A 25,975-nucleotide genomic window follows, 5' to 3' on the forward strand; every position below is an offset into this window, starting at 1 on the left:
CCTGGAAGAACTGTGAATTGGTTAGGTCATTCTGGAAAGGAATTTGGAACTATGCCCCCAAAGTTACTAAACTGTGCATACCCTTTGACCTAACAGTATTACTACTATATCTATACTGAAATGACAGCAAAGAAAGATTAAAAAGGACCCAATTTGTATAAAAAACAATATTTGTAACAGCTTTTTATGTGATATCAAAGAACTATAAACTAAGGGGATGGTTATCAGTTGGGGAATGGTTGAAAAAATTGTGGTGTCAAAGAACTAGAAACTAAGGGGGTGGTCATCAATTGGGAAATGGTTAAACAAATTATGGTATGGGAACATAATAGAATATTACTGTGCTATAAGGAATGATAAAGGAGGTGGTTTCAAAGAAACCTGGGAAGACGTCTATGAACTGATGCAGAGTGAAGTGAGCAGAAAAAAAAAGACTAAACAATAATACTCCAAAAAAAAGCAACTTTGAAAGGTTTAAAAACTCTGAATAACACAATTGGTCCCATGATGAAATGTGCTATCCACTTTATGACAGAGGCGATAGACTCAGTGCAAATTAAAACATATATTATTTGTACAAAGCCAACATAGGAAATCATTTTGCTTGATTTTGCATATTTATTACATATGGGTTTTCTTTCTTTTTTCAGTAAGGGGGAGGTAGAAGGGAGAAGATTTTTGTTAATTCTTAAAAGGTGGAAGTAGGGAAAGAAAATCTATTTTTGCTTATTGAAAAAATAAAATTAATTATAATCTAAAAAGAGACTATGCTGTTGTTTCCATGGAATATCTGAACCTCAAATGCTTTCTTGTTTTCATTCCAGTTGAGGTCACTTGCAAATATCAACATAAAAGCAATCTCTGAGAATGTTTTTCTCTTTTACTGTTAAAAAAATGATATAACAGAAACAAAACACTTGCCTAGGAGTCAGGAGACCTGAGTTCTTGTCTCCATTCTGCTACAAACTAGCCTTGGGACCTTGGGGAAAATCAGGTGACAAAAAAAATAATAAAATTCGATAAACATCATTTCACTGTATACTAAATACAAAACACCACTAATACCTGAGGAATAGGTACCAAGATAAATAAGTTCCTATCCTCATGGAATTTAGAAGCAGGGCAGCCATGTTCATAAACTCAAATGGGAAGTAACTGAGAGGTACAAACAAATAGACCATGAGAGTTCTAAGGATAGAGAGACCACTTCCAACAACAAGGATTCAAGAAAATCTTCAAGATGCAGCTCAAATGCTGCCTCCTGGAAGGGATGGGCTGGGGCAGGGATTTCTACAGTTAAGATCGGAAATGGCACAAACAACAACAAAGATGAGAAAGAGCAGAACAAGGTCATAAGTGAACAGCCCAGTTTAGCTTGAGATTGAAGTTAGGAGAGCAGTAAAAAAATAAGGATAGAAATAGAACCTCTCTTGGTCTGGGATTCATTGTCTGTCATATGAGGGAGGGGATTGAATTGGATGATCTTGAAGGTTCTTTCCAGCCAAATTATCACTGTGATTCTAGGATCAGAGTTTCAATAAATCAAGAACTAGAAGGGACCTTTGAGATCATCTCATTCAACCCTCATTTTCTAGATGAGGAAACTGTGCCCCCACTGAGATTTAATGACTTGCCTGAGGGAGCTAGGTAGAGTATTAGACCTGGAGTCAGGAAGACCCATCTTCCTGAGTTCAAATCCAACCTCTGACACTTACTAGCTGTGTAACCCTGGACAAGTCACTTAACCCAGTTTGCCTTAGTTTTCTCATCTGTAAAATGACCTGGAAAAGGAAAGGGCAAACTACTCCAGTATCTTTGCCAAGAAAACCCCAAATGGGGTCAGGAAGAACACTGGACACAATTGAACAACAAGCAGAAGGAAGAGGTCACACAGGTAGGAAGTAATCGAGACAGGATTCAAACCCAGATTTCCTGACTCCAAATCTGATGTTTTCCACTACACTAAAACCACTAAAGTGTCTTTTAGTAAGTCATCCACTTAGGTTCAGGTTCGGAAAGAGTTAATGCTTGAGTTACTGCTTCTGGAATGCACAGAAAGATGTTTTTATTATTGTTGGGTCTATGTGGTTATGTCAAATCCTCTGCTTAGCATTCAAAGCCCTTCATAACCTGCTCCCTCCAACTCTCCAGTCTTCTTACACTTTACATACCATCTTGTATCCTTGCAATCCAGAGACACTGGCTCTTTTTCCATGTCTAGAATATCCTCCCTTCTTCACCCTCCTGGTCTCCGTGAAGTCCCAGCTAAAATGCCACCTTGTAGAGGAAGCCTTTCTCAATCTCTTAATTCTAGGGCTTTCCCTCTACTGATTATTTCCAATTTATCATAGAAATATCATGTATATCTATCCTTATCATATGTGTTATACACTTATATAATATACCTACATGTGATTGTATAAAATATAATATACTCGTGGCATATGTGACACGTGCGCATACATGGCACACTCATACATATGTGGTGTGTTCATACATGTGGCATATATGTCGTGTGTCTATGCATATCTGGCATTTGTCATATACATAAAAATAAAGCTCTATTGTACCTTTTTTTTGCATGTTTTCTCCCCCATTAGAACTGTGAGTTCCTTGAAAGCAGAGGCTGTCTACCTTTTTTCTGTGTCCCCAGTGTTTATCACTGTGCCTAGCACATAGTAGGTATTTGATAAATATTTATTGATTACTAACAGATATATTACTTCAACACTTCAAATGATTTGTGATATCCTTGGAGGGAGTATTCCCTGAACTAATAAAGAACGCAACTACCTCATACCTTAAAAAAAGAGCCAAAAACAAAGCAAACAAAAAAAAGCCCCAACGCTTGGTGTCTGACTTTCTGTTGATTAGACTCCTTGAACTTAGGTAGGCTTGTCTCCAGAGATTTGTTTACCTAAAGCTTTTTTGTTACTTGCATAACCTTTGAGGAGTAAGAGTCACACATCCTGATTTGAAAAAAGGTTTAAAAAATAATCCAGGGGGGCAGCTAGGTGGCATAGTGGATAAAGCACCGGCCTTGGATTCAGGAGTACCTGATTTCAAATCTGGCCTCAGACACTTGACACTTAACTAGCTGTGTGACCCTGGGCAAGCAACCTCATTGCCCTGCAAAAAATAATAATAATAAAAATAATAATCCAGCCACACAACTTAGCTCTGGGTAAGGGGACTGCATGCCAGGGCTATGTCACAGGGCCTTGTAGATAACTACATTGGCTAGGCCTGGGTGAGGTCTGCTGCAGCATTCAGTGGATGAGAAATAATCATTTCAATCTCAGAATTGTTCTTATTTCCTCAATTAGCTCATATTTTAGAGTCTACCTCTAGGACCTTGGGGCTTAGCATAAAGAGCACAAGTTTTGGATTCAGAGTATCTGGGGTTCAATTATTTGGCATAGTCACTTGCTACCTTTATGACCTTAGGCAAATGACCTAACCTACCTGGACATCCATTTCTTCATCTGTAAAATGAGAGCGTTGGACCACAAAATTGCCAGAAAGACAACAGCCAGGTGTCCTTCACAGTGCTGAACATCTATAGACTGTAGAATAATATTGGTCCTGTAGGCTTTGATAAATGTTTGTTGAAGCTTGTATGGGAATTTGTTTTGCTTGACTATGCATATTTATTACAAGGGCTTTGTTTTCCTTTTAACAATGGGAAGGGGGAGAGGATAAGAAGAGGGAGAGAAGGGAGAAACAAACAGGTTCGCAAAAAAGAAAAAAAGAGAATAAAAAAAGTCACTGGGGCATCTTTAAAGAATGGACAGAAGAGGGGCAGCTAGATGGCACAATGGATAGAGCACTGGCCCTGGATTCAGGAGGACCTGAGTTCAAATCCGGCCTCAGACACTTAACACTTACTAGCTGTGTCACCCTGGGCAAGTCACTTAACCCCAATTGCCTCACAAAAAAAAAAAAAAAAAAAAAAGAATGGACAGAAAAGAAGAGAAAGAAGGAAGGCCAGAAAGAAGTACAAAGCAGGACAGCTTTGAAAACAACAAGCTGAATTTATTATTTACTCCAAAAAAACCAAGCTATATGCAATAGAGATGACTTTTGTACATGATCTTCTTCCCTCCTTCCTCTTCCATTTTACCAGATATATGGAAATGCCATTTGTTTAGTGTTTGTTAAAATTGGAATAAAAATAATTTTTGTTTTTTAAAAAGAAAAATAAAGACTGTCGAATGATGAATGAACGAATTCCATTTGATCTTTTTTAGACCTCTGAGGGCATGTTGACTGTGATGATTTAGAACCCTTGTCCTCTAAGAAGAAAAGTGACCCAAGGTGGATCAATACGTCATTTCAATCCTGAGCTTCCCAAGCTCAAATAATTACCCTTGCTAGTGACAGGCATCATCACCCTGATGCTCAAAGACTTGTTCCAGAAGCAAAGACATTGCCGAAGGAGCTGGCTTCATCAAAATCTACTGCCCTATAAAGCTAGCCATTGATTGAGGAAGCAATACAATCAGAAACACTTCCGCCCCACCCTCCACCTATTCCTGATGCTGTTGCAATGATGTTATGCTGTAGTGATTTGAACACTGCCCTCCTCAGGTCTTTCTCTTTCTATTTCTCCACTGCCCAGGAAAATTGAGGCTTTAGAGCACACATAGAGGACCAAGGCTAAAGTATGCTTTCTCCTATGTCTTCCCATCCAGGACTGTCAGATTCTGTGGTGAGGGACACACAAGGAATAGATCAAACTAACCTGAGGTATGTGAAAGCTTCTCACTGGACACTCACTTAAGTCATATTTGCCCACAACTGATCACCTCAGCTACTTTCCATTTCAGAAAGGCATCTATTTGGAAATGATTAATGGGCTCCTCCGAGAGGGAAGACAACGGCGGAGGGCTGGCATTCACAGAAGAGGGGATACAAGGGAAAGCTGCTGTTTGCAAGGTTTATGTAATAGGGAAGCTGCCGGCACTTCACCCACTGCTGTAGATTTTTTTCTAATGTTCCCAGTGTTCCAGTGACTGGGGGTAAGAAAGGGGCAAGAAGAGGTGGACTGAATTAGGGATGAATGTCTTAAACTTGATACAAAGGAGAGTGGAATGGGATGAAGAGTGGGGTTCTTTCTTTTTTTTAAAGAGCCACATGATGCAATTATATTACATCAGAGTTGGAGTCTGTCATTTACTGGCTCTGAGATCTCAGGGGCAAGTCACCAAATCTCTCAGAGTCTCAGTTTCCTCAGCTATAAAACAGGAAGACTAATACTTGCACTGTTTGCCTCACCAGATTGTTATGAGTTAGTATAATACCTAGCATCTAAGGCATGTTTATACATATTACCTCACTTGACCCCCACAGCAACCCTGGGAAGTAGGAGTAAGACTTCTATCCAGTGCTCCATCCCTCATGCCACCTAGGTGACACTTTTGTAAACTTATAAAGACCAATTAAAAAATATGAGCTATAATTTATGATGGCAATAGACTCGGATTATACTCAAAGAGCATTCATGATGGGGCAGAGAAGGGATGTGCATGACTTTTCAAATGGGGCTAAGATTCAGTAAATTCAACAGAAATGCAAGAAACTTGCCTTCAGGGTTGCAAGAGTATTCAGATCAAATACAACGGACATAGGAAGGAAGATGCTATCCACTTCCAGAGAAAGAATTGATAAATAGAAGTATGTATAGTATGGTTTTTTACACCCACAGCCACATGAGTGCACAAGTGTGTGTCTTTGTGTGTGTGTGTGTGTGTGTGTGTGTGAGAAAGAGAGAGAGAGAGAGAGAGAGATTGAGAAATGGTGGCTTCTAGTTCTAGGGAGGAGTAGGGAGGAAGGAAGGGAGACATCTCGGAAGTTAAAATGTAAGAAAAAAGATTTAAATTTCTTGAAGCAGCTAAGTTAAAGTGCTAGGCAAACAGTAGGCACTTAATAAATACATCTCACTTTAAGAGTTAAGGGTCAACCATGGGAAAAATTGACTAAGGCAGAGTAGAAGGTCTACCAGGATTGAAAAAAATCAATGAAGTTTATATTCATGCTTCTCCCTTGTAGAAGATGAAAATGCTTCAGTAATTATAGCCTCAAAAGTGCTAACTTGAGGTGAAGGGGGAAGAAGGAAGGAGTTCATTTCTTCTCATTTAAGATAGCCTGCAGAGAACATGGAAGCCTGGTGAAGGCAGACCGATTTTATAACATGTTCTATTCAGTCCTTTTGAAGTACTGCCCTCGAGTGTAAAGTCTCTGACATTTTTAAAAATTGGCTAATCAAATACAGACTCCGTTCCAGTCACACTAAATTTTCACATAAAAGCGGAATAACATTTCTTCCGAGCCATGTACCAAACATTTGGATCACATTTTCTAATTGTACAGCCTGCATGCATGCATGAACATGTTTCAGTAAGAGACATTAAGTGTGGGCACATACCCAGGTGCATGCATGCATGCGTGCACACATGGAGAAGATATCCATATGTTTACCTAGGTGGATACAAATAAGGATGTAGAGGCTGCTAAAAATACTTTTACAAAACCTTTCTTCATCTGAGGGTAAAATATCGGGAAATAGTAAGAAAGCAAAAATGGTAGGAATCACTACTTGTGCTTCCCATATCAACCATAACACACGAGATATGGCAAGATCTAAGTACAATAATCATTATGGTTTTTTTTTTCTCATCCAGGGCAGCCAGTGAGAGTCTTCTCAAGGGGGAGATTACTCTAGCTTCCTCCATTCTCACTCTTGGCTTGGGCATTAGCCCAGGTGGCACTTCGGTGTAAGATAACTGTTTATCACCCCAGTGGGTGAGATTGCTATAGGGGAGCTATGCATCTCAGAACAAGACAGTAAGTGCAATGTAGCCACTTATATGAGACTGCTCTTCAGGGCTAGTGTAACTGGAAATTATGGGGATCTTGAGGGGAGTAGGGAAAGGAAGGGGAGGCAGTGATAGTTTAAGTCCATGAATTCCAAGAGAGATGTGATCACTTCAATTTGAAAACTTTCCCCAAGCATTTAATTTCATTCACTGACTGTATCTCATGGCTGGAATGTACCCCCACCTCATCTCCACCTTAACATCCACCTCTTGTTTCTTTTAAGATGCAGCTCAAACATGTCCTTTGCTGCATGAAGTTTTTACTGATTCCCCCTCCATCCCACTGCCCTAACTCCTTATATTTATGCCATAAGATAGTCTAGCTATATTTACTTATATACATGTTTTATCCCTCAATAAAGAGAGGTTCCTTGAGGATAGGAATTGTTTAATATTTTATCTTTGTATCCCCAATGCCTACACATAGTATGCACTTAATAAATGATTTTTTTGCTTTCTTTTTTGGCGGGGTAGCAATTGGGGTTAAGTCCTCCATCCACAGTTACATCTACATGATTTTTAATAGATATATTGATTCAATAAACAATCATTAAGTCTCTACTATATACAACAATCTAGGATAGGTTCCGGAGTTTCAACGACATAGATAAGATGGATAAGGCCACAAGGTGGTGAAAGAGTGTACAAGGTGCCAGGCCTGGAGTTAGGAAAACTCACCTTCCTGAGTTCAAATCCATCCTCAGGCACTTACTAGGTGTGTAACCCTGGGCAAGTCACTTAACCCTGTTTGTCTCAGTTTCCTCATCTATAAAATGAATTGGAGAAGAAAATACCAAAACACTACAGTATCTTTGCCAAAAACACCCCAAATGGGGGCCAATACAGAGAGTCAGACATAACTTAAATGACTGAACAACAGCAAAAGATAAGATAGATATAACAAGAACCTGTATACCCTAATAAGGGAGAACTAGAATGATACTCCAAACGATGTGGGATCTGAACCTTGTTTAAGAAGTTTTCCTTGGTTCTCCCAGTTGTGAGAGTCTTCCCTCCTAAGGTTACCTTCAATCAAATCTTTATATATCATATATATATAGTTGTTAATGTACATGTTTTCTCCCCCATTACAATTTAATCTCTGTTAGGGTAGGTACAATGTTTTTCCTTCTCCTTGTATTCTTAGCACTTAGCATAGTGTATACCACACCTTAAGTTTAATAAATGCTGGTTGATTAATATCACTGATGTGCCTATTCCCTCCAACAATGCAGATCAAAACCTACTTATGTTTACCCATTCTGGGACACTTGGCCAAATTCTCCTGGAAACTTACCACAAGGGGGCTATATAAATAAATACACAACTAAAAAATGTTTGACCATGTATTTGTATACAATGGACTCCAAAGATTAGAATCACTGTGGGATTTGAGCTTATTAACCGTCCAATTCAATTACATGGAGACATGAAAAGCATTTAACCAGAGGTCTCACATTTGGAACTTCAGAACTATACTAACACCTCAGGGTTTAGCTCATCGGGGTACTGCATCTTAAAAGATGTCACATAACTTTGTACTGGGCTCCTTTGTAAATTGATCAGACCCATTGGCCACATTCCTTTGATTCTCTAGTTGCCCTTCAGGGATCCAGGTCCAGCAAAGGTGGTTTGATCTTTCAATTTAAAGCTAGAGATGCAGTATAAATTGAAGCAGGATGCTGGTACAAAGGAGTGATAACCACTTATCAGACGTTTAAACTTAGAAGGCAACTCAACGGACATTAATTCCTCATTTTACAGATGAGGAAACTGAGTCACAGAGAAGTTAAGTGACTGGACCCGGATCACCCAGCTAGTAAGGCCCGGTGTGTTATCCATTGGGCTACCTCCTCTGTCCACTTTCTGCAATGATACTTTGTAAAAGAAGAGAAATCAGTAGGATCTTGCTCACGCAGGCTTCAAGACAACCCTGCAAAGCTTCCACTATTAACTCTGTCTTTACCTCCAGTACACCCTACACAAAGAGTGGCTACTGAGATCAATCTGTATAAGCCTCCTTAGCCAAGTGTTCACCACCTGCATTTGAATAGTGCCTCTGATTCCAAAATCCAAAATTCATGATTTTAATGAGAGCAAGTTTTTTCCCCCAAATGTAATAATATACAGATGGCTTTTCATTTCCCCATATTGATTCAAATGAGCAGATAATTGTATTAACTAGTAATTCTACAAAAGCACAGTTCTCTTTCTTTTTTTTTTTTTTTGCAGGACAATGAGGGTTAAGTGACTTGCCCAGGGTCAAACAGCTAGTAAGTGTCAAGTATCTGGGGCTGGATTTGAACTCAGGTCCTCCTGAATCTAAGGCCAGTGCTTTATCCACTGTGCCACCTAGCTGCCCCAAAAGCACAGTTCTCAATATAAGCGTCTGGACCTGGTCTGTGTATATATGCCCATGTCTATGCATCTATGTGTGGTCATACATATATGTACATGTATGTATAGCACATAACATACGTGTATATACAAACACATATATCTGTATATGTGTACACATACACCCCTATTTGGTCTATGTCTCTCTTAAAGTATAACAAGTGGTCAAATAAGATGATGACTGTTCATCTCTTTTTGGAAAATACCTTCCCCATGATGGCTCCACCCTAACAGGTGGGATTCTCTCAGAGGCCAAATCTACAGGGTGGAGCTAACTGCTCTTGAATGTAGCTAGACAATTGGGCAAAGAATAAAGGGGGAACAAAATCCATCCAGACTGTAGCAGACAAGCACCTTATGCCCTGAAGCATGAAGTTTGATTACCCTTATCTTGGTTTATCATTAAATCAAAAACTGTTGCTATAAATACTAGCGCAGGACTCCATTTATGAAATTATACAGGCTAGCCGGCAGAAAGAAGCGGCTGCCCTTTGCTTCCTTAATTTCTGTTTCCCTGAGAAGATCTTTGCAAACTGAAAGAAACCATTTAGCTTGGAGCAGGCTTTATTACTTGATACGCTCTCTCTGGAGGCAGCTAGGGATGTTTTCTCTCCTATAACGGTTCTCCTTGTTAGTTAAAAGCAACAGGCATCCTAGCTGCTAGTTATCTTGCTGCATGCATCAATGAAGATGGTAACTCAGGGGCCCAGGGAACTAAGTGTTAGCCCTGACCAGAGAAGCTTGAGGAAAATCTCTGAAATCTGACTGCTTTATTAAGCCTTTTATCAGCCTGCAGGGTCACCTCAGTGCAGAAAGCCCTGCTACATACAAGATGGGAAGAGAAGACCATTTCTAACTGTTTCAATTTGGGGGCGTGGGAGCACTAGAAGACTAGGGTTTGAGTTCTCTCTCTGATGCCTACTGTGTGATCCTGGGCAAATCATTTAACCTCTGGATGTATGCGTCAGAACTGTAAATTGCGGAAACACTGCCTTGGATTAGGGGTTTTTCTCCAAGTTCACTATTAATGTGATCATAGGTCTGGTTAAAAAAAAAAAAGTATGGGGAAGTGGTCAGAAAGTTAAATCTGGAATCAGGAGACCTGAGTTTGAATCTGATTTCTAACCCCAGTTGTATGATCATGGACAAGAGTTTGAGTAACCTTGGAGACCCAGTCTCCCCATCTGTAAATTGGGTATAATAATACTTGTCATTCAGGGTTGTTTTGAGGAAAGAGAGCACTTTGTAAACATTAAAGCATGATATAAAAGTGAGTTATTGTTGCTGTTGGCATCTCTTTCCCATCCTGGTCATCTGAAAGCTTCCAAGAAATGGAAAGTAATTCTTCCTTAGACAGGGGAAAAAACAAAACAAAACAAAACTCCTGTCCTGTCTCCTCCTCCCCATCACAAACACACAGACCTTCCTCATTCCCAAGCTGATTTTGTTCAAGACCTTTGGGGGGGAGGGGTGGTTTGAAAATTTAGACCAGTCTGGTCTGTTTTTCAGGACCAATGCAGAAATGGAATTCTTCTTCTGGGAGGGTGAGGCAGGCAGTCAATCAGTCTAACAGGTATTTCGTCTGTGCCTAGCACCATTAACTGGGGACATTAAGAGACAATAGTTGTACCTTGCTTTATACAATAAATGTGCTCCTGAAAAGCTGCCTGTATTGGATTTTTATAAACAGTATCCTATTTCTCCAATGGCTTATTTTATAAATTCAGAGAAGCTTTGTCTTTATTTCTGATTGATCTTTATTTGACAGTGGCTCAACTACTGGGCAGCAGAGGCTGTCTAGAGGAAGGAACACAAGGCTGGCAGACAAGAGACTTGGATTCTCATCTAAGCCCTGCCACTAAATTGACAGACATTGTGACCTTGACCTCGAGAACTTCCTCATCTGTAAAAAATGCTCTCACATTCTATAAATGTCTCTGCCTTTCTGTCAAGTAGTAAATGATCTTTCAAGGTCTTAAAAAATGAACTTGAGGAGCTTATATTTAAATGCACTCTGGGCTCATATACTACTTGTAAAACAGATGGTTTAAGTAATTATCCCCTAATTTATCAGGTTTATAAATTAATTTTTATCATAATGAATTTCCTTAAAACATTTTTTATAATAGGGAGAAGTGTTCCTCCTTCCACTCTAAGTTGGCAAGATTTTTACTACCACCACTGCTACGGACTACCTCTGAAAGGGAAGTGACCTGATTAGGCGTTAAGAAAAATAAAATGAGCCTACAGAGGCCTAGACCTATATATAGATCTTGAGGCCTCACCCACTAGCCCATCAAACCTGGCTTCTGCTGTTAGAATTTCTAAAAGGCAGAGGGGCATATGCAGTGCTGTTATGAGGTTCGAATGACATAGTGATTATAAAGCACTTTGCAAACTTTAAAGTGCTATATAAATGTCAGTTAACATTATTATTGTTATTATTATTAGCCTAGGCCTCTGGTCCAATGATGTCTTCATTACCTGGGCCCTCTATTGCACTCCTGCTAAGCTGAAGCAATGAACATGCAATGCAGGTGTGTGCTCATAAATGTTTAACAGCCATGCTCTCCAGGAAAAAAAAAAAAAAAGTATGTACACACTCAAATTTTAATTTGCATTATTAACACTTTCTTAAGTCTAGACAATTAACAAAACAATAAATCAAGCCCTGATTTGTAGCATTTGCCAATTTCTGACGTTTAAATGCACACACTGAAAATTTAATGATAGACTCACACAAACTGGTCAAAGATGTCTCAGGCACGCTCCTGGTCACAGAACTGCAGCTCCTCTCTTTTCTTTCCTCATTAAAGACCTTCACCTTCAGCCTCCTCTTGTCACATCAACCTAGACTTAGCTTTATTGGTGGCCTACCACTGGTGGATGGCAGACTATGACTTTGGATTAGGAAAGAAATGCCCAATCACAGAGTCGAAAAGATGAAAAGGACCTTGGAAGCCATCTAGTTCAAACAAAGACCCTGTCTACAACAGACTCAGAAACGCAGACATCCCATTTTGGTTTAAAGACTTTCCAAATCCACTATTTCTCAAGGCAACTCATCCTACTTTGGGACAGCTCCAATTATTAGGAATTTTTTTTATTATATCAAGTCTAAACATGACTCTTTGCAATTTCCACTCACGAATCCTAGTTCTACTCTCAAAGGTTAAGAAAAAAAATAGCCATCCTTTTCCTCCCACCTCTCAGTATTCCTTCTCTTCTTCAGGGCAAATATCTGTTGCTCCTTCAACCAGTTCTCGTGTTACATGCCTGCCAAGCTCTTCATCATCCTGGTCACATGCCTTTGGAAGCTTTCCTGCTTATCAGTGATTATTCATTATGAATGATCAAAGGGTTGTCCACCATATCATCTGAAGACTCTTGAAAAATTCTGACATATGTATGCGTGACACTTTGGTGGAAGACAGTCTTTAATGTGTCTTACTTGAATGAGTCACATGCTTTCTTATAGCCAACAAACAAGACTCACGGTGTGATTTGTATTCTCTACATCTCTCTGTCAATTGATGGTAATTGGTAATGATGTAGTCCACTGTGGAATACGGCTTAGTAAATCTTGCTTATTCTTTTCTAATAGCCTCATCAAGGAGGCCCTCAATGGGTCTATAAAAATTTATATAGATAGGAAAATCTCTTTAATGCCACCATTCTGATGGTGAAGTTGTATGGTTACAAGTCATAGAATATGAAGGCCTCCAAAGAATTAAAATTAGGTCTGCTCAAAGGACAAATAAAGAAGTATATTCCAACAGAATGCAAGCTCCTTATGAGAAGGGGCAATTTCATTTTTTTCCTCTTTGTATTCCTTCAGTCTAGCCCAGTGCCTCACTCATATAGGAAACACTTAATAAATGCCTGATGATTGATTAATGGTGGACAAGACCAAGCTGAAAAGATGTTATAAATGAGGTGTTACACAGGAAGAGTGGTTTAAAGGATATCAAAGAGATGTAGGATCAGAAAAGAATATGCAGCCATCATGGAGTGAAAGTAGGAGATAACTATTGAATATCCTGCATGCACCATTAGTGTCCTCATGATGTTTATTTATTTTAATTTTAAATTTTTTTTTTTGCAGGGCAATGGGGGTTAAGTGACTTGCCCAGGGTCACACAGCTAGTAAGTGTCAAGTGTCTGAGGCCGGATTTGAACTCAGGTACACCTGAATCCAGGGCCTGCTGCTTTATCCACTGCGCCACCTAGCTGCCCCTCCTCATGATGTTTAAAAAAAAAAATGAGGAAGGCCTCCAAGCATATCGGATGTAGTGAACTCACGTGAGAATATGTTTAAGAGTCATACTGAGGATGAGCAGGCACTTCAATGAGATCACAGAGCCTTTTTTAGTACCGGAGTTAATTTTGTATTATTAGATTCAGCCCAACATTCTAGTCAGTCAAGATATTTTTGGATCCATTCTCCCTGACATCTAATGTGTTAGCTAGCTTATTCCTCCAAGCTTTATATCATCTGCAAATTTGCTAAGTGTGCCATCTATAACCTTATCTAAGTTGCTGACAAATTTTAAATAGCACAGGTCCATGCAGCACTCTTCCAGAGAGACCTTCTTCCAAATGAATACTGAACCATAAATGATTTTTCTTTTGGTTTGAGACTTTTGACCAATTTCATATCTACCTGACTAAACTATCACCTATCCCACATCGTTCCATGTTATCCACAAGAACAGCACAAAAAATTCTTGTCAAATACTTGGCTAAAATCAAGGGGAACTCGAATGAATGAATGAATGAATGGATGGATGGATGGATGGATGGATGGATGGATGGATGGATGGATGAGTAAATGAATGAATGAATGAATGAAGAATGAGTGAATAAATCCAGGTAATATTTATCTCCTATATTCCTTTCCTCTGATCCACCAGTCTCATAACATTGTCAAAATGGGAAATAATGCTCATCTGACATAACCCACTCTTGGTAAAGCCATGTTTGCTCTCTGTGATCACCGGCTCCCAGATCTTCATTAAGCTTAAAATCTGCCTTTCTTTATCCTGCACCCATCACTCCTGGCTCTGCCATCTGAAATCAAGCAGAACCAGAATAATCCCTCTTCCCCATGACAGCCCTTGAACTCCTTGAAGACTTGCTATTATGTTCCCAGCTGCTTATGTCTTCTCTTTCCTAAGCCACAAGTTCCCATTTTCCTTCCACTGATGTTGGTACAGCATGTTCTTTCTCACCAGTTTTTTCACCATACCAAGCACCCCCATTCTGGGGTCTCCAAGAGAGGATCTGATAGCAAGAGTCCCAAATCGGGAGATCCTAAGATAAGATGTTCACCTTCAGCCTCCTCTTCCCCAACTCTGGTGTTCAGAGAAATGAAAAGCATCCAGTTCTCATCAATAACTGTCTGAGTAGGGCCGCTAGGTGGCGCAGTGGATAAAGCACTGGCCTTAGATTCAGGAGGACCTGAGTTCAAATCCAGCCTCAGACACTTGACACTTAACTAGCTGTGTGACCCTGGGCAAGTCACTTAACCCTCATTGCCCTGCAAAAAACAAAAAACAAAAAACAAAAAAATAAACAACTGTCTGAGTACCTCTGTTCTAGGAAGAAGCTATAGGTGGTTTGGGGGTCACTGTGAGTCACCTCTGCAATGTATTTGAGCTACACATTTATTTAACTTTCACACAGGGCAGCAGTGTGGTGCAGCAGATAGCATTTGACTTGGGGGTAAGGAAGACCTGATACTTCTTTAGTTGTGTGGCTGTGGGCAAGTCCCTTAATCTTTCTGCTTCAGTTTCCTAAGATATAAAATGGAGATAATAATAGAACCTATTTTATAGTGTTGCAAAGATCAAATGTAATAATATATGCATGCAAATATATGCGTGAGTATATATGTATGTATATATACATATATACATTGTGTTTGTGTGTGTATGTATGTATGTGTGTATGTGTATATATATATATATATATATATTTGATGTAGCAGGTTGCAAACCTTTAATCACTCTATCACCATTCAAATACTACCTATTCACAAAATTTATTTCTGATAGACTTCTTCCCAAAACAAAAACAAAACCAACCTATACCTGTAGGTTTCGCTGCCTCTATTCTGACTGCCCCCCACCCCCATGTCTGGAATACTCTCCCTCCTTAAGTCTACTACTTGGAATCTTTTACTTTCTTTTAAGACTCAACTCAAGAGCTATCTTGAGTAGCCAGCTGAAAGGCAGGAATTCTTTCTCAGTTCTCCCAATTGCTAGCTAACAGGTATCCCCTCTATGGTTTTATTATAGAGGCAGCTTGGTGGAATAATAAAACTGGCCCTAGAGTCAGGTAGATCTGAGTTCAAATCTTCAGACACTTACTAGCTGTGTGACCCTTGACAAGCCGCTTAACTGCTCTATCTGCCTCAGGTTCCTCAACAATAATAATAAAAGCTTCCTCCCAGAGTTGTTGTTAGACAATATTTATAAAGTACTTATCATGGTACCTGAAACATAGTAGGTTCTTAATAAGCCTGCCTTCCCTCCCTCCCTCCCTCCCTCCCTCCCTTCCTTCCTTCCTTCCTTCTCCCCTCCCTCCCCCTGTATCTTATATATGTATATCCTGTCTCCCCTTTTAAAAAATAAGCTCTTGGAGGGCGGAGGCTGTTTTTACTTTTTTCTTTGTACTCCTCCGTGCTTAGCCCAGTGTTTCACATTTAGTAACGACTTAACAAACCACCTTTTGGTTAATTGATTGGTTTTTTAAAGTATTTGGATCTCTGCTCCTTTCAAGTTAAAAAGGGATTACATATGTGAAGGAAGCACCAATATTCAAGGCAGCCTTTGCTTCATATCTGCTTAGCAGTTGTCCTAACTGGTAATCTGGGTTAAAATATGTTACCTCTTGCCATGGTTATATGTAGCAGCGTGAGTAGCAGCTGGTTTGGGGACTGTGTCTGCCAATAACCAATCATGGCATCTTAAACTATATCACCCCAAGGTCGATCCCATTCATTCTGTCTTAAGGATGGTGTGCTTTTCAAAGCCTCTGCTGCAGGCTGGTCCGCAGACCAGCCGTTAAGGCAATCTACAAAAAAAGGAATCAACAACAAACATCGAATTTCTTGTACCAGGTAGACAGAGCTGCTGCCTGCCCTACCCACTATCCGCAGGATTTTCAGGAACTTCACCACTGATAAAGACAGCAAAGAACAAACTAAAAAGAGCTACCTAAAACCCCTTTTTAACAGCACTGAGAGTCCTTGGCCAGCAGCAGGAGCTGCAGCGTTCTTATCTGCTGGGCTGCTGACAGCCTAATCCTAGAAAATGAATATGTTATTTTGGTCAGAGTTTCTTCTGCCCCAGATCATAGGTGCCCTCATCCTGCTCTGCTGTGCTGCTACATGCCAAAGGAGACACATGGTATAACTCAACTCCCTCCTTTAAATTTAAGTACAGACTACAGTAATAGCCAAAGTAATTGCAGCTTTTCCTGAGGTCTGATTATACACATGCAAGAATCCCAGGACTTTTTAACCCATGGCTTTCTTCCCCCAAATGTACTTAGGAGGGTTTAGTGTGTGACATGTCAGCATTCTGTGTGTTTGGACTTATTTGCCAAATGCAAACCTTTAATAGAGAAGTATCTAACTTACTCTAAAAGTACCCCCTTCTCTGACACCCCCCAAAAAAAACACCCCAGCTTAGCTGGCAATTTCTCAGAGATGGATCTGATTACTTATATAGGCAAAAGGACGCTTTCATTCAACCATAACCCAGAAAAATGTATGTTGTAACACAGAGTGAAACTACAGTACTACTCTCTCCATGCTGATGCTACTAATGCTTGAACATCTGCAGCCCTTGCTGTCTTTGCTGATGGGGCCAATAAAATACTCTTGGGAAATGGGACAAGGATACATAATGGATCTTCACCTGCCAAGATCTGGGAAATGAATGTCAATCACACCAGAAACAAAAACACTTTTTGAAGGAGAGTGATAAATAACACCATTTGTCCTATGCCACTGTAATCTTGGACAGGGAACCCTAACAAAGAGAAAAATTGCAGGACAAGATACTTCTCTGGCATACTGTGAAAGGGGCAAGATGTCATAATTTGGGGGGCAGAAGGAGGGAATTGAAGGACAGAGAGCAAGAGCATGACTTAGATAAAAGTTATTCAGTGTTGCATATATTGCATTATGTTAAATGAATTTGTTATAAAAATATCATCTTTACCCTCCTTGATGAAGAGTGAGGTCAGAAAGATCACGGGGCCAGGAGATGGTAAAGCTAGATTCTTATTATCAAAACTGCTTTGGGGCTAAATTAGCATGTCAATGTTTAGGAAGAAAGAAATGTCACCTGCCTGTTTCAAATTATAAGCACTAGTAGTACTATTGACTCCAGGAACACATTTCCTTTCTATTTTTCAGTGTCTTCATACTTCAAGAGATCACTGGATCTTACACACTAGTGCAAATGGCAAATCATTCATGACTTTCCAACCCGAGTGACTTCTTATACTTGTTTTTAATTGTTCCTCCATAGAGGATACTCTTCCTTTCCTCTCTTCCCTTTACATTTTATAAGCACCAGCGGAGCATTAGTGAAGAACTGGGGCTCTCCATCCATTACTCCCCTAGTATGTATTCTCTCGATTATCCTTTGGTCACCTGCAATTTTGATTTCTTGCAAATTGGGGTGTTCCATGGTGCACAATTCTACACCGCTGCTGGCTGGGAGAATGATTGGATTGAAAAAAGAAATGGTCTTTGAATCTGGGCACAGTATTGAGATGTTAAAAGCTCTGTGCTATTTTCCAAATGCAACTCAGTCTACTTTCTTCTCTCTTTCTCCTCTCTTTCAATTCTGGGCCCAATTCATATTCCACTTGCACTGTCTAAGATATACAGACATGTATACACATACACACCCAGGATCACTCATTCATGTGTACTCAAGTACCAACTCAATGAAAACAGACCATCTAATTGAATGCGATGTTGGATAATCATTTTTCATCCACTTCCTTTTCCTATTTGAATGTTTCTTTCAAATATCAGTCAACTAGACCTCTCTGTAAACATTGTGGAGCTTGATGCAAATAACACATCATCCACAAACAGGAGTATCTGGAGGAGAGACCCTACCTTCTATTGATAATCCTTTCCTATGGACTTTGCATAGGTCATCCTAGAATGATGTCAAGGCTTCTGTCTCCCAATTTTATACATTTTTTTTTTGCAAGTCAATGAGGGTTAAGTGACTTGCCCAGGGTCACACAGTTAGTGTCAAGCGTCTGATGCCGGATTTGAACTCAGGTCCTTCTGAATCCAGGGCCAGTGCTTTATCTACTGAGCCACCTAGCTACCCCCCAATTTTATACATTTCTTGATAGTAATAATGAGAAAGTCATTGAACAGAGTTCTCTTTGTGGTTGCATTTATCAAGGAAATCTAATCTTAAAAGAGAGACTCTTTACGATTCTAATTCCCTCTGCTCTCCACACAGCTGTCAAATGGATTATCCTAAAGTCTGACCTTAGCACTCCCCCCTGACCTCTAACTCAAATGGCTCCCAATTACCTTGAGAATCAAATATAATGTCCTTTGTTTGACATTTTAAATTCTTTTCAGCCTGGCTCCATCTTACTTTTCAAGACTTATGACATATTACTTCCCTCTACACACTTTACAACACAGCCACACTGCCCTTCTTACTGGTCTTCATACAACACATTTCATCTTCTATCTTCATCTCTTTTCACTAGATGTTCCTCCTCTCTAGGGTGCTCTCCCTTACTCACCTTTCCTACCCCTCTCCCACTGTAAATGTCTTCTGTTTTGTGTGTATTTGTGTGTATATTATATATAACATACACACATACACTTATATGTATGGAGAGAGAAATGAACATGTTAATCAACAAGCATTTATTTAGAACCTACTATATGCCAGGCATTGTGCCAAGCACTGGTATGCAAAAATAGAAAAAAATCCCTTCCCTCAAGCTCTTATTCTAATGGCAGAGATAACAAGTATCCACATATATGTATTGTATACATGTATATACACACGAGTGCCTTCTATTTTGTGTTATATATATATACATACATGTCATTGACAGCTTCAGCACAATTATATATATGTCTTCACCATATATATTACATATATGTGTATATATATAAAATACACACCAAAAAAAACAGTTACAAGGCATTTGAATATATATATATATATATATACATATGTATACAGTATAATACATATATTGTACACACATACATGCTATCTCTGCCATTAGAATGGAGCTCCTTGAGGGGAGAAATTTTTTTCTTATTATCCCACTGCTTAGCACAGTGCCTGGCATACAATAGGTGCTTAATAGATGTTTGCTGATTAGCTGATGTTGGATTCTAACAATAGAACTTGCCAATTTTGGAAAGCTAAAAAAAACCAAACCTCTGAAACAGGTCAGAAAAGGGTTACAAATAATCTATCTATGGAAAGCCAATTTTATTATAATGATTCATGCCTTTCATGCCTTAACAAGTAATGAGTCCGTACTTTTATATCATTTTATTGGAAAAGGGGAAAAAATTTCTTGCAGAAAGCATCTGGTGCAACTATTAGACACGGGGCCCAGATTTAGTTAAATCACGTGTTTGCCTTTGTGAAAAAAAGATGTAGCAATAACATGTGTAGTTCACCAAAGAATTAGTCTGGGTCTTTCTGTTTTCTGTCAAGTGGAACTGCAGGCTATAAACTACTTTAATTTCTTTCTTCTCTTTTTCAAAATATACGGTATTCTCAAAGTCCAGTCTGAGTGGCGTCTGAGCAGCTCCTTCTAATTCCATTACTCGAGTGGTTTAATAATCAAGCCTGAAGAGGCTACATAGGAATCTACGTTAAGGTTAGGGTGATTCCCCATAAAAAAATGCCCTTGGTTGCTCCCCTCCCACCCCAGACTATGACTTTTCTGCAGGTGTGCCTGTGAGTTGGATCAGGGAGGGGCTTGGCCCAGGTTGGCAAACAAAAGAAACTTCCCGTTCTGGATGTTAACTTTAGTTACCAAAACCAGACAATGATGCCAGTAGTGTGGAAGAAAAAATTGCTATAGCCAGCTGTGCTGTTCACAGTCGGATGAATTCTGTGTAGCTCCAAATGGTTATGGAGCCAGTAGCCTGTTGTGGCCAAGGACAGAATGATGGATGATATACATACTGTGTCCAAGTTGAAAGAATGGCAGAAGTTCACTTCAGGGTTGTTAAAATGCTAATCTGGGTTAGTTAACAAAAGCCTAATGGAAAAGAAAAGTATGAGAAAGAAGGACACCTCATGTGCTGTATACTGTGACCCCGGATTTGATTTCACCGCTTCCATAAACACTTGTTTTTGAAAATAAAGACAATCTAGGCATTTTCCCATTTGACCAAATGGAAGTAAATCAATTTCAACTATGCTACCATTGCTGTCAGGGGTCTGAGGAAGGAAACTCAAACAGTCAGTGCCCACAGCTTGATACAGTGATATGATTTTCATTTCTTACATATGACATGGGAGCAAATCAGAGCACACTTTCTTCTGAATTGGAAACTGTTCGCAAAACAAGCGACAGCTTAATAAAGATGACTTAGATAGATTTTAACTCTAAACATACTAGCTTATGAGAGCCTGGGAAAAGAGAGCACACCTGTTTTAATAACCAGCATAATGAAAGGAACAATGTTTAAGTTTTATTAGTGAGGGTTGAAAGCCGAAAGGAGCCTGTGAGGTAGGTATTATTATCCCCATTTTATGGATAAATAAACTGAGGCTCCAAAGTGGCACAATCTGCTGATGGTCAAAAAATAAGCAGACATAATCTAGATTTTCCTGACTCCAAGTCCAGTCAATCCACTGGTTTGGTCCTCCAAGTCTTTAATCTTGTTTTGATCCTTCTCTGAGATAAAATGTTCATGTGACTTGAAAGGAACATATGTATGAACTTCGTACTTATGTGATGTGTTAGCATGTGATCACCAATTCTTGATTAAAGGAGAGAGGAAAAAAAAAAAAAGCTTGTTCATCTGATACTACTATTTACCACAATGTCTTTGAGATGGATTGATCTGATGGCCTCAAACTCCCCTTCTCCCCTTAGTCCTCTCATAAACACAAACACCCTCCAATGTCTTGTCATAAAGAACATTAGTTTGCATCAGCCTAGCACAGTAGCTAAAGGAGAAAGCCTCGGGGGTCAGGAAGATCTGGGTTTCTGGGATCACCAGACAAGTAGGGACTATGTGACTGTAGGCAAGTCATTTTACATCTCAGGCCCCTAGCAACTCCTTAAGACTTGCAAATCAGTTGCCAATTTGAATTAATAGCAGGAGCTTCCTCACAGAGAGTTCCATTCATTGATGAAAATCACAGATCCAGCCCAAATACAGACACACATATAATTTTAACCTGTAATGTTATAATGATTAGGCTGACGTTCTATGGCAGTAGCAGTAGGCAATACAAAGCCATACATACATAAATACACACACATATGTATATACACATCTATATTTCCATACACATAATCCCATCTTCTACCAGAAGCTTTTCCTGATGCCCTTTAATTCTAGTATCTTCCCCCTACTGATTATTTCCAATTTATCCTCTACATACCTTGTCTGTACATAGTTGTCTGCCTGTTGTCTCTTCCATTAGACTGTGAACCCATTGAGAGCAGGGATTATTATAGCTTTTCTTTGTATTCCCAGTGTTTAGCAATTCCTGACGTGTAACAGGTGCTTAATAAATGCTTAATGACTGATTGACTATATGTAGTGTGGAAACTAATCCGATTTCATGTGTTTCCCTTCCAGTTTCTTATTGAAAAAATCATATTTTCCTTAAGAACAACGACTAAGCTACTTAGGAACATGTGCTTTTCCCAAGGATTATCTCGACCAATTTCTGGTAATATCAACAGTAATGGTGACAATCTTTAGGTGGAAGTTTCTGGGTCTTAGTTTATAGAGTTTTGAGCATTTCAAGTAGTAGATCCCAATGAATATGATAGAGAGAGGGTTTCACTCATACAGTCTCCAGGCATAACCCATTAAATACAATAAAGGGGCTAATAGATAAGGGCAATCACAAGCTCTCATCCCAGTTCAGGGCATGAACTTCTTATGGCTTCTGGGTACCTAAACTGTAATCATTCCAAGGACTAAGGAGTTTACTGCTGTCATCTCAGATCATTCTACCCAATTAGAAATGTCCAGATGGTCCATTGGGGGGGGAGGGGGGAGAGAAGGGAAGTAAACTTAAATCAAATGAAAACTACCTATTATATGGTGGGGCAGCCACTGTAATTCTTGGCACACTCTCCTCCATCACAGAAATATTGGAGAGGATGATGTGAACTATCTTGCCTCCCTACTAGAAACATCCTACAGGATAAGAAAAGGAAGAATAGTTGTTTAAGGTAACTAAAGATACAAACAGAAGTGAACAGTCTCCTAAATAAAACATTTAAAAATCTTAAGTTTACCTTATCTGTCCTTCTCAAAGTACTTTCCCATTGAGGTAGATTTAGAGACACTCAAGAGACAATTCAAAGCATAGATTCTACACAAGTCTTTTCTCCCCAACACCTTTGTTACAGCTGAACTATATATGAATTTGTCATAAAAGGTTTAAATTAATGTAATAGAGACCAAAATCACAGAGCTAAACTGGTAAGTTCTATTTATCTAAGCCAGAGTAAATGTTTATATAATATGCCTGTCACTCATGTTAAACTTGACTACATATAACTCAATTTGCTGAATTAGATACATACATTAAGGAGATGGGTAGATTTCTTTCTTTCTTTTTTTTGTCCAGCATGAATAAAGCAGCATAAAATTGTATTCTTTCACAGCACAAAAGGATAGCAAACCTTCTCACACTAAGCTTCCTGGGATAAGATTCCTCGAGAAGAGGAGGAAGGAATCTTAAAGAATCCTCTCTACAAATATTTTTCCTAGGTTTATATTTGCCCAGAAGTTTTAGGAAATATTTCATGAAGACCCAAAAGCTGAAATGAGGGAAGAGATAACTTTATTACCCAAAGTGTAGGAGACATCTGATACTTTCTTTTTAAAATAAAACTCAGGATTCTTGGTAGGAAAAGACATCTTCAGGAAATGTCATGACAGTTACTCATTTTACATATGTAGACTGAGCTCTTCCAGCCCTTCCCCCTCCCCCCCCCAAGCTAAGAGAGTTGCCCAAGGTCACAAAGATACTTTGTGCCCTGCCAATGGTTTAAAACTCGGGTTTCCTGACTCACCAATCTTTCCCCCCCACCATATTGTAAACACCAAAGATGCAACCACTTATCTGTGTATATATATTTTTAAAATACAGTAAGGGTTAAGTTCTTCCCCTCCCCATCTACATATTTACAACGATAATGTGTCCTCCTTCCAAGTAAAGATGCCACTACTGACCTACTATCAGTAGGTCATGGACTTAGATGTTTTTCCATAAGTGGGAATGAACTTGCCCTGAACCATCCACGTTCCCCCATCCAATCCTGCCCGTGACCAACAGCACACTCTCACTGCTTCTAAAAGAAGACGGTCTAAATTGCACCCCACCCCCACCCCCTTCCCCTTTTAGGCTTTTGGAGTACAGAGCAAGATAGCGAGAGTGCTACAGGGTGGTTGGAGTACTATACTATCTAGTACTGCTAATAAACTGATGCCTTTCGGGAATGGTCAAAATTATTTTCTGAAAGGATCCAATTAATATCCACACATTTTTCCCCCTCTCGCTCCATGACATTTATCTCTTAAGTCCAGGATTATTTTCAATCACCTGACAGCAACGGTTCTGGGAGTCAATTTGCGAGGAATCTTTCAAACCCAGGGCTCATCTACACCTCCAAGTCCTCTATGACCTTTCATTTCAATCCAAGAGTTATAAATAATAGAGGAGCCTTATTTAAGTCCTTCCAAATTACCCAGTGTGAGCTGCTGTATCAGTTTCTGCAGAACTGGAACAAATAGATAATCACCGTAAAGAAAGGGGAAAGAAAGTTTTCCTACCTTCCACTCCTCCATCACCCTCCCCTTCGTCTTCCTCCCACCCCCCCTTTGCCATTTGCCTTCAAAAGAAGAGGCGGCTCCAGGCAGGAGGACGCCCCTCGCCTTAGGAAGGGGCTCATGCAAAATTGACTCTTCCTTATTTGTTTCCATCCATAATTGATGGGTAGATGGAAACCTAACACATCCCAGTGCTGGGCTCTTAAAGCTCAGCGGAGGCCCCCGTCCAACCAGCTTCTGTAAATCATTTCTAGCAGAACAAAGCATTGAAAGTTACAGAGGAGTGGGGAAGGGAAGGGGTGGGGTGGCACAGGAACAGAAGGAGGGTAAGGACCCCCAATCCGTAGTCCTGGCCGCTGCGGCAAGCTCCGGCAGCAGGGGAGGACTGGAGAGGAGGAGTTGTAGCTCCGCCGTCCCTCAATGGGATCCCTTCGGCATTGGGGGTCGGGGGTCGGGGCCCCAGGGATTCTCCAAGGAGGGGTCCGCGAGCGTGCTCAGGCAGGCTTAGGGAGCCGTCGGGAACCCGACAGCGGCAGCAGCGCTCGGGCAGCACAAACAGGTAGCCCCCGTCGGGTGGCTGACTCCGCGGGTCCCGGCAGCCGAGGTCCCTCCCTGGCTGCAGGCGGGCAGCCGAGCGGAGGAGCTGGCGGAGGCTCGTTAGTTCCTGCGTCCGTCCATCCTCCAGACCTCACCTCTTCTCTGTCCCAGCCTCCAAGCCAGCGCCGTCTGGGGGCCCAGCCTGGGGAGGAGGAATAGGAAGAACGGGGGTTCCCAGCCCCGACTCTCAGTCCGTAGCTAAAAAAACCATCCGTGCCCTGGCACCCCAAATAACCCGAGTCCGACTGATGGCGGAGCGGGGAGCAACGTAGACCTAACCGTGGGCAAGCAACTTTTCCCCCTCTTTCTTTAATTTCTGGGGGTGAAGGATAGGTAGTGGGTGCGCTAAGGGAAGAGTACCTCTTCCCGTTCCAAGTTTCCCCTCCCCCCCAAAGCAGAGGAGCTGGCCACAGGCGAGTACAAATAACCTTCCCTACTCCGACTCGGTGTGCTCCTTGCACGCCAGGCTGACAGGGCTCCTCGCAAAAGAAATCAACTCTCCAGCGACACTATAAATATCCATCTATCTATATGCACATACACACGCGAAGAGAGAGAGATGCACGGCTGAGTGTCCGGGGATTTGGGGGTCCCCCCACCCATCCCTTTTGAACAGTGGCAAAGATTTTTTTTTCTTTTTTTTCCAAAGGAAGCGCTTACCTCATGGGGGGAGGCTGGCAAGGAAGCTTGAAACCCACCAGGGTAAGAAAGGAAAAAATAAGAAGGGAGAAAAAAAAATCCGGTCTTCTTAGGTTTTGGTTTCCTCGGTATAATCCCGAAACTCGCCACCAACCCTTTCAGCAGCGGGACAGAGCAAGAGCAAAACAAACCCAAGCACGGCAAATGGTGTAATTCGATCCATCTCCAGTCAATCCATCCAGAGAGCCAGGGAGGCTGCTTTTCCCTCCCAACAATCAGACAGCTCTGAAGCTCCAGTCCCACCCCCAAGAACGAAAGAGACGCAGGCTGGGACTGACTGCACGCCCTCACTGGCGGAGCCGACGCTGCCTCCGAAAGGCCCCCTCCCCTTCTCCCCGCC

At 40.6% G+C, this 25,975-nt stretch overlaps 1 protein-coding gene across 9 annotated transcripts in view; it reads right to left on the reverse strand.

The window, feature by feature from the left end:
* SEMA6D (semaphorin 6D) overlaps window positions 1-25,975 on the reverse strand; it is an 809,515-nt gene that overhangs the window by 42,164 nt on the left and 741,376 nt on the right. For 5 of the 9 annotated variants that reach the window (XM_043985496.1, XM_043985493.1, XM_043985495.1 and 2 more), the window contains exon 1: window positions 25,597-25,928. The exons of the other annotated variants lie outside the window; for them this stretch is intronic. The gene's annotated coding sequence lies outside the window, so the exon portion shown is untranslated. Of the gene's footprint in view, window positions 1-25,596; window positions 25,929-25,975 lie in introns of those variants that run through there. 9 annotated transcript variants of the gene reach the window in all.

This window comes from Dromiciops gliroides, chromosome 2 (assembly GCF_019393635.1).
Source record: "Dromiciops gliroides isolate mDroGli1 chromosome 2, mDroGli1.pri, whole genome shotgun sequence".
NCBI lineage: Eukaryota > Metazoa > Chordata > Mammalia > Microbiotheria > Microbiotheriidae > Dromiciops > Dromiciops gliroides.